We start from the raw sequence: 9,200 nt of genomic DNA, 5'->3' as shown, positions 1-9,200 counted from the left end.
CCCCTTCTCCCTACCGTCTATTCCCACCTCTCCTCCTGGCCCTTCTCTCCTCCTCCAGCCCCCCTCCTCCTTATCCCCCCGCCGCAACAACCCTTTCTGCCTCCTCTATTCCCCCCTCCTCCCTTCCCTCTCCCACCTTGCATCCCCCTCCAACCTCCCTCCCTCCATCGCTCTCCTCCCCGCCCCCCACACACACCCTGCCTGCTGGGCTACAGAGCTCCACAGGGGACCTCCAAGGGGGTGACTTCACGCATCCAACCCTAGGAGACTGCTCCTACCCCCAGGGTTTGGCTCCGCGGTTTCTAGGTAGGAAGGAATTGGAGAGAATTAAGCATCTTAAACAGGAGGGGATAGAAAGATGGACTGCTTCCAAAACGCTGGTGGGATCACTGTTTACTTTGTGTGCTGGTTATTTGCATTCACCTCTTATCTCCCCCTATGGGTGCAGGAGCTGACTCATTCTGCCTTCTTCCTTCCCTCACTGACTCACTCATTCATTCCCTCTTGCAGTCACGCCATAAAGACCAGTTATAGGGTCGAGGCAGGTAAAAAAGCCCGCCTCTTAAACTGCATCCACCACTGCCTCTTTTTAACACTGGGCCCTTGGACAAGCCTGTGAACTGCCTGATTACTCTCCTCCAATGGAATAATACTACTAATATCATAGGTTTGTTTTATGGTTTAGTGGAAGGGATATTTGTAAACAAACATATTGGACATTCAGCAAAAGGTCACCATTGTTGGTTATTCATTAAAGTAATTCCTAGATAGAAACCCAGAATGTCAGGGACAACATCTAACTAATAAAACTCTCAATGGCAGGAGTTCCCGTGGTGGCGCAGTGGTTAACGAATCCGACTAGGAACCATGAGGTTGCAGGTTCGATCCCTGCCCTTGCTCAGTGGGTTAAGATCCGGCGTTGCTGTGAGCTGTGGTGTAGGTTGCAGACGCGGCTCGGATCTGGCGTTGCTGTGGCTCTGGCGTAGGCCGGCAGCTACAGCTCCGATTGGACCCCTAGCCTGGGAACCTCCATGTGCTGTGGGAGCGGCCCAAGAAATAGCAAAAAGACAAAAAAAAAAAAAAAAAACTCTCGATGGCAAACAAAAATCAAGCAGGCAGAGTTCCCTTGTGACACAGTGGGCTAAGGATCCATAATTGTCACAACAGTGGCTCCGGTCACCGCTGTGGCGAGGATTCAATCCCTAGCCCAGAAACTTCCACATGTCTCAGGCGCAGCCAAAGAAAAAATCAAATAAGCAGAGAACAGGCAGTAAGGGGGTGGGGGATGAATGGGGCCACATTTACAGGAAAGGAGGAGCTGCTATTGTTATAAATAAAAAGACAAAAACATTAATTTGGTGCAGCCCAAAGCAGCTCTACCTTACTCCCTGGGAAGGGCAATGGGACAATCGGCCATTAGAAAGAAAAACAAAAATGGATCCGTACCTCACACCACAGATCAGGGTACCATCAAAAAGAATCAAAGATTTGCCTGAAAATAAAGGAAACCGCAAAAGTACCAGAAGAAAACATGGTAAGCTTCTGTTCTAAGTCGAATAGAAAAGGTCCTTCTAAGTATGACTCAAAATCCAGAAGCTGTAACAAAATGGGCACATTCAAATATATAAAAACTCTTCCTCAGTGGGGGAAAAAAAGCCCAACAGACAAAGCAGTGGAAAGTATTTGCAACTCAAATTACAAAGAATTTTGTCCTGCTGACATACGGGGAAGCCAGCCTAAAAAAGAGAAGAGGGGGCTCAGTAGGTTAAGAACCCGACCTCGTGTCTATAAGAAGTGGGATTCAATCCCTGGGCGCACTCAGTGGGTTAAGCATCTGGCGTTGCCACCAGCTTTGGCCTAAGTCAAAGATGCGGCTCGGATCCAGGGTTGCCTGTTGCCCCGGCTGTGGTTGTGGCGTATGCCAGCAGCTGCAGCTTGGACTCAACCTCTAGCCCCTTACTTCCATATGCCACAGGTGTGACCCTAAAAAGTGGGCTGGGGGGGCGGAGAGAGAGAAGAGGAGTTCCCTTGTGGTTCATTGGGTTAAGGATCCAGCATTGTCACTGCTGTGGCTTGAGTCACTGATGCGGCTAGGGCACAGCCCCTGGCCGGGGAATTTCCATATGCCTTGGTCATGGCCAAAAAGAAAAGAGAGAAAGAGAAAAGAAAAATGGGTCCAGGATACATGACCATATAGATCCGAAGGCACTTAAACAAGGAAAAGCTGTTTCATCTCAAGTCCTAATAAGAGAAACGCAAATTAAAGCAAGGCTGAGATATCTTACAAAATTAGCAGGTCGGCAAAAAGCCAAGTGTGACAAACACGCTTTGTTGGTGGGGCTGTGAAGACCCAGGCTATCCTACACAAGCCGGTGGGCGTTCAGATTGGCACATCCAGCTGTTTGTCAATATCTAGCAAATTTACCTTTTGCTGTTGCTGCCTTTGGGCTATAGTGGGAGGAAGGTTTGCATGAGCATAAAACCTCTGGAAAAGGACACAAGAGAAAAACAACCATGGTACCTGAGGTGGAGGTGAAGAAGCCAGGCACAAAAGAAGAGGGGAGGGAGGGAGATTTCACCATATACTCTTTGACTCCTATTCCATTGTATTCTATTCTATTCTAATTTTTGAACACCTGACTGCATTATCTATTAAGAATATGAAATAACAACAAAGTAGCTCCCATCCCAGGTTGGATCCCACAGTTCAGGGATCTTGGTGGGGATGCTTGGACGCTTTTCGGGAGTTTCCTTTCTCCTACTTGTAGTTGCTGTCGCCCTCTACTGGGCTGAAAAGGTAAAGGGTTTCAGGAGAACCCAGGTTTGGAGTGCCCTGAGGTCAATGGACCCAGCCAGGCAGAAAATAAAATGCACACAGAAAGAAACGCTGTGTGTTATGTGTTTAAATTGAGGTCTCCATGGTGTAAAAAGCAACCTAATTCAATTCATGGGACTTTAGAAGGTAAATCCAATCAAAATATTTCACACTTATTATGCGCTGTGCTCTATGTCAATAACCGAGGGAAGGTATAAATTTGTTGGAATATCATTCCTCATTCATCCTTCATTTATTCCAGGCGCCGAGTCCATTTTGGGAGGTGTCACAAACTCACTTACCGGTAGGGGGCAGGCTTGTGATGTAAATGAGCCAAGCACAGACCTGGTAAGAAATTTTTTTTCGGAATGTCCTTCTCCACTGGGTGTCAAGTTTCATCTTCAGAACTGTCATCTAAAGGGGACCACTGGGGAGTTCCCGCTGTAACTCAGCCTTAACAAATCTGACTAGTTTCCACGAGGACACAGGTTCAATCCCTGGCCTCACCCAGTGGGTTAAGGGTCTGGCGTTGCTGTGAGCTGTGGTGTAGGTCAGCAGCTGCAACTCTGATTCGACTCCTAGCCTGGGAACTTCCATATAGTGCAGGTGTGGCCCTAAAAATAAATAAATAAAATAAATAAAAATTTTAAAAAAATAAAGGGGACTGCTGGATATCAGATCCACCTGCCCTCGTGGGGATTACTGTCAGGGAGTGGAAACGAGCCGTTACTTTGGTGTGGGTAGTCTGGTTGTTAACAACAGAAAAGGTAGTTCAAATAGGTTTATTTATTTATTTTTGCTTTTTGCTTTTTCGGGCCACACCCAAAGCGTATGGAATTTCCCAGGCTAGGGGGTCAACTCGGAGCTACAGAGGCCAGCTTACACCACAGCCACAGCAATGCCAGATGTGAGCCACGTCTGCAACCTAGCTCATGGCAATCTAGGATCTGTAACCCATTGAGCGAGGCCGGGGATCGAACCCACAACCTCATGGTTCCTAGTCAGATTCGTTTCTGCTGCGCCACGACTGGAACTCCTCCTTTTAAAGTTCTTATTCATTTGTCTTTTATCCTGATGAATGGTGTGAGGTCTAAGTCAGATCATAATTTTTTCCAGATACTGTACCAGTATTTACTAACCTAATTATCATTATACTGGTTTTAGGTTCTAGATTAGTCATGACCTAAATTGCCATCTGCACTTAGATTTTGTTTTGTTTTGTTTTTTGGCCGTGACCACAGCATTGGGAAGTTCCCGGGCCAGGGCTTGAACCCCAAGCCACTGCAGTACCAGCACGGAATCCTTCATCTGTGGAGCTACCAAGGAACTCCTTAGGCATGATTTCATCAGGGTTGGGATTCTATCTTTCTACTTTGCTTTCCTTTTGCATCCGTTTCACCTTCAGGCAAATTCTGTCCCTCTGCCTGCACCCCTTACCCCGAATTCTGCAAGACTGACTTCTCATTCAGATCTCAAATGTTACCCCTCAGAGGATCGCTCAGCATCCCCATATCAAGTAACCCCATCTGTGACCTCCACTGTCACCCTGTACCACCTACCACATGACCCTTTGTTTCTCGTAGCCCTCATTGCTGTCTGAAATCACCTTTGGGTGGGCAAGCTCTAGGTATGTGTATGTGTGTGTATGGGTATCTATGTGTGCATGTGCATATACATACATATATCACATATATATACATTAATATATAATATATATTAATTATAGTAGGAGGGAAGGAAAGAAAGAAGGAAGGGAGAAAAAGAGACAAAAAAAGGAAGGAAGAAATCCCACCTCAGCTGTAATTAGAGATGAGAATAAAACACAACCCTGAAACTTGCTGTGCTCAGCGAGGTGGTTGTCATTCTGAAGCAGGTGCCTTACACGGAGCGGATATTTATAGAAAGTGCTATTTATAGAGTCCACACTGAGCTCCCCCATTGTCAAATCTCTGAAAAGAGGCCCCTAGGAACATTTGCAAAGTGAAGATGCAGAGCTACGGTCCCAGGGAAGAGCATGCCTACCTCTGAATGGACTTTTTCAGGAGCTGTGAGTCACGCAGAGAGAACGCCACATTTCTGGGCAGAAATCCAGTGGGAAGGCTCTGGAAGGGGCAGCGTGTCGTGGGACTTTATCTACCAGTGAGTAAGGGCAGCATGGGTCCAAGCCTCTGAGTGGGACAGTGTGGTCTCATGGCTAAGGGTTCGGACACCTGCTCACCCAAATCCTGCCGGCCCCTTCCCGAGCCTCAGCTTCCTCTTCCACGAAGTGGGTCCCCCCCGTCTAGGAATGGGTTGAGGTTCTCATGTGGAAAATACATGTCAAAGCTTATAACAGCAGCTGGTATTTTAAGTGCCAGCACCACCTCCCCCAAATCTGTATGTAATCTTTGTTTTTTCTGGCCACACCCATGGCACACAGAAGGCCCCAGGCCAGGATCGAACCAGAGCCACAGCAGGGACAATGCCGGATCCTCCAACCACTTGACCTCTAGGGAACTCCTGTGTGGGATCCTAAATTGTGTTACTAGAAGTAGCACGCAGCATTTAAATACACTGGAAAACAGAAACAGTATATATGTATATAGTTTATATATGTAACTGTATATATAAACTGTATGTAGTATGTATACACTTTATATATACACTTATTTTTATATGTATGCAAATATATAAACTATGTATATAGTCTATATATACTATATATATAACTGTATATATAAACTTTGTATACTGTTTAAATATACATTGATATGTATATAAATCGTCTAGTGAGCAAGAGAGACGTATCTAAGCAGGAAAATCGAATGCAGGATACTGGCTGCAGCAGGAATGAGTGAGCTGAGAAGGGCAGATGGTGCCACCCCTCAAAGTCAGACTGCCAGGTCAGGAGAGAGGGAGTTCCCTTGCGGCACAGCAGAAACGAATCCAACTAGTAGCCAAAGGATTCAGGTTTGATCCCTGGCCTCGCTCAGTGGGCCGGGGATCAGGCCTTGCCATGAGCCATGGTATAGGTCACAGACTCAGCTCGGATCCCACGTTGCTATAGCTGTGGCGTAGGCTGGCAGCTACAGTTCTGACTAGACCCCTAGCCTGGGAACCTCCATATGTCGTGGGTGGGGCCCTAAAAAGCAAGAAAAAAAGAAAGAAAGAAAGAAAGAAAGAAAGAAAGAAAGAAAGAAAGAAAGAAAGAAAGAAAGAAAGAAAGAAAGAAAGAAAGAGAAAAAGAAAGTAAAGAATGAATGAGGGGCTGGGGCAAGGGGAGCAAGCAAATGAGGAATAACCAGTCCACCCCACCTGCCAGTAGGTGGCGTCATTGATGGGGTCAGAATTCTTTTTTCTTTATGGAGTTAAGAATTCTCTGAGACTGACCCAAGAGGAAGGGGAGGGGCAGGACTTAGCAGCCAGGGCAGTATTGGTGCCAGCCCACCAAGGGGGATCATCAGAGGAAGTGCACAGGGACGGGGAACAAATATGCAGACCTGTGACTGCCAAATATCTGGATGCTCAGAAGGTGACACCCAGAAAAGGGACTTTGCAAAAGGTTGAAGCTCAACAGGCAGTCAGGAAGTGTGGCAGAGGCAGCTTTACAAGACTCTGGATTCAAGAGAGTCTTGGGATGGAGTTCCTGTCGTGGCACAGTGGTTAACGAATCTGACTAGGAACCGTGAGGTTGCAGGTTCGATCCCTGGCTTTGCTCAGTGGGTTGCTCAGTGGGTTGGGGATCCAGCGTTGCTGTGGGCTGTGGTGTAGTTCACAGTTGCGGCTCGGACCCTAAGTTGCTGTGAATCTGGCGTAGGCTGGCAGATACAGCTCCGATTAGACCCCTAGCCTGGGAACCTCCATATGCCGAGCGATCAGCCTAGAAAAGTCAAAGTGACAAAAAAAAGAGAGAGAGAGTTTTGGAATGAGTAGACTGTGGTCTTCAGTCTCTCTGATGAGAAATGGTACCTGGGAGTTCCCGTCGTGGCAAAGCGGTTAACGAATCCGACTAGGAACCATGAGGTTGCCGGTTCGATCCCTGACCCTGCTCAGTGGGTTAACAATCCCACGTTGCTGTGGCTCTGGCATAGGCCGGCGGCTACAGCTCCGATTGGACCCCTAGCCTGGGAATCTCCATATGCCACGGGAGTGGCCCAAAGAAATAGCAAAAGGACAAAAAAAAAAAAAAAAAAAAAAGAAAAAGAAAAGAAATGGTAGCTGGTCAAGTGCTTGCTCTTCAGATCCTCTCTCCCCACCTCTTACTCCTGTCACTACGGCAAGCAGTTTTACTCAGGCCTTGCCTGGTATGTGCAAAATAAAATGATGGGGACCCACAGCCAGGACCAACCTATGTCTTATCTTCAGACCCCAGACCCTGCAGACACCATGGCATGAAATGCTACAAAGCCCTCTAGGGCTTCAACCCAGAAGTTGATGGTGGGGTTGACTCCCATGGGCTGCCCTTGACAGTGGCAGTGCAGGAACGAATAAACACATGTGTCTGCCTTCCATCTCCATGGGGGACAGTTCTGAGATGCATTTTCTGGGCTCCTCAAGAAGCCTTATGGGATGGACCACATAGTCACCCCCACATTGGTCAACCTGAGGGTACATCCTTGGACCAACGACCTCTGGTTCACTCTTCCATACCCCTGTCCTGAATTTCTGCTTTCTGGAATCACATGCATTATGTAACTTGGAAAAGAAAAACATGAAACTTTCCAGTTGAGCTCAGCCTTACAGGAACCAACAGCATGGGAATGGCCTGGCCTCAGGGACAGAGACTCATAATGCAAGATTCTTGGTTAATAAATATGTCTTCATTCCTGAAACACTGCCACGTTAGGGTCTAAGGGATTAAAATGTGAATAGGTTCTGCATTAGTAAGGACTCGGATGTCATAAGTGAGAGAAACAGAAATCACACCAGCTTAAGCTAATAGTTTTTGGGGAAAAAAGATGCGGAATTTACTGGCACAAGTAACCACCCTTAGGAAATAGAGGTACAATGGGACCAGGAATCCAACGTCATCATCTCCATCCTCTCTCTCCCTCTGTCTCTCAGTTCTGTTTTCCTGCTCTTTGGCCACATTCGCCTCTATTGCAAATAAGCTATTTCCATGCAGAGACGCTGAGTTTACCCTCTACCCTCTTAGTGACAAAGAAAAGAGATCTTTCTCTGAGCAACTGTACAAAAATCCCAGGGAATGATTCTGATTGGTCCAGCTTGGTTGACATGTCCACCCCTTAAGCCAATCACGGTAGCGAAGGAATCGGCACCCATGATTGGCTAGATATGATCATGTGCCCACATTTGTGGGTGGAGCTATGTGAGGTTCTCACTCTGGCAGCTTCAATAGAAGCTTGTGGAAAGGACTTCAGAGAGGACTAGCTCCATGAAGAGGGTGCAGCGAATGCTGTCGGTGTTCCATCCTTTATCCCTCAGGACTTACTTCTGCAGCTGCCAGTATTTGCAGCTCTGGGTCTGAGGGCTTTGCCTCCGAATCACAGGAAATGCTCTGCCCACTGGCCCAGCAGGCTGGGGATGCAGCCTGATGAATACCCAAAAGCAGCGGTCAGCCAATACGCACCAGGAATGATGTACAGGTACCCCCTCTGCCCCGCCCCTCGGGTGGGGAAGCTCTAAGGTGTATGCTTTCTGCTATTTCCAAGAGTTCCCTGTAAAGTTCCAGCCACCCTGAAAAGTGGCTCCTTGATACATGTATAATTGAATCACTTTACATCAGAAACGAACACAACTTTGTAAATCGACACACTTCAATAATAAAAAATAGGAGTGCCCGTTGTGGCTCAGGGGTAAAGAACCCACCTAGTATCCATGAAGACGCAGGTTCAATCCCTGGCCTCGCTCAGTGGGTTAAGGATCCGGTGTTGCCATGAACTGTGGTGTAGACGGCAGACTGGGCTCGCACCTTGAGTCTCTGTGCCTCATACAGGCTGGCAGCTGCAACTCCTGTTTGACCCCTAGCCTGGAACTTCCATATGCAGCAGGCACAGCCCTAAAAAAGCAAAATCATAAGCAAACAAACAGGGGGTTTCCGGAGTTCCTGCTGTGGCAGAGTGGGTTAAGGGTCCCCTGTTGCCAGAGGTGTCGTGCAGCTTGCAGGGGCGGCTCAGATTTGATCCCTGGCTAGGGAACTTCCACGTGCCTAAGGCATAGCCAACATAATAATAATAATAATAATAATAAATAAGGTAAAACAACTTCAACCATCCTAGCCAGACACTGAGCTCAGGGCCAAAGGATTTCTATCCTCGTGGAGTTCAGTCTCCTCTGCTGACCCCAATTCCCACTGTTCCCAGCAAGCACCGCATGTTCCAGGCAGCCAGGGCTCTTCCTCCACCGTCTGCTGCTTCCCTCCTCTGGGCTTTTGCACATGCTGTTC

The sequence above is a fragment of the Sus scrofa genome, chromosome 6 (genome assembly GCF_054392235.1).
Source record: "Sus scrofa isolate SSC_HxYL_T2T_F1_AM1 chromosome 6, Sscrofa_HxYL_maternal_Yorkshire_Landrace_v2.0, whole genome shotgun sequence".
Taxonomy (NCBI): Eukaryota; Metazoa; Chordata; class Mammalia; order Artiodactyla; family Suidae; genus Sus; species Sus scrofa.
Note: the sequence above shows the minus strand (reverse complement) of the source record.